Consider the following 273-nt stretch of genomic DNA (forward strand, 5'->3'; position numbering starts at 1 on the left):
CAAGTGTGATTATTATATGTATAAGCTTGTATTCGTATACAGTATGAACGCATGAAAACGGACACACGATAGACAGCCAGTTATCTACCTAGAGACAAATGCACCATACATCACCAAATATCAAATCAGAAGCAACAGTAGGCGAGTACAAGGACCCAAACCTAAATCCAGCTAACCCGCCCACGCCCAAACTTCTATTTGAGTGACTCCAAGACCCGCAAAGGACACGGGGATATGGGTGTGCAATCTGGCTGAGTGGAGGAACGGGGCGAG

The sequence above is a fragment of the Penaeus monodon genome, chromosome 24 (assembly GCF_015228065.2).
Source record: "Penaeus monodon isolate SGIC_2016 chromosome 24, NSTDA_Pmon_1, whole genome shotgun sequence".
In the NCBI taxonomy this organism is placed as follows: Eukaryota; Metazoa; Arthropoda; class Malacostraca; order Decapoda; family Penaeidae; genus Penaeus; species Penaeus monodon.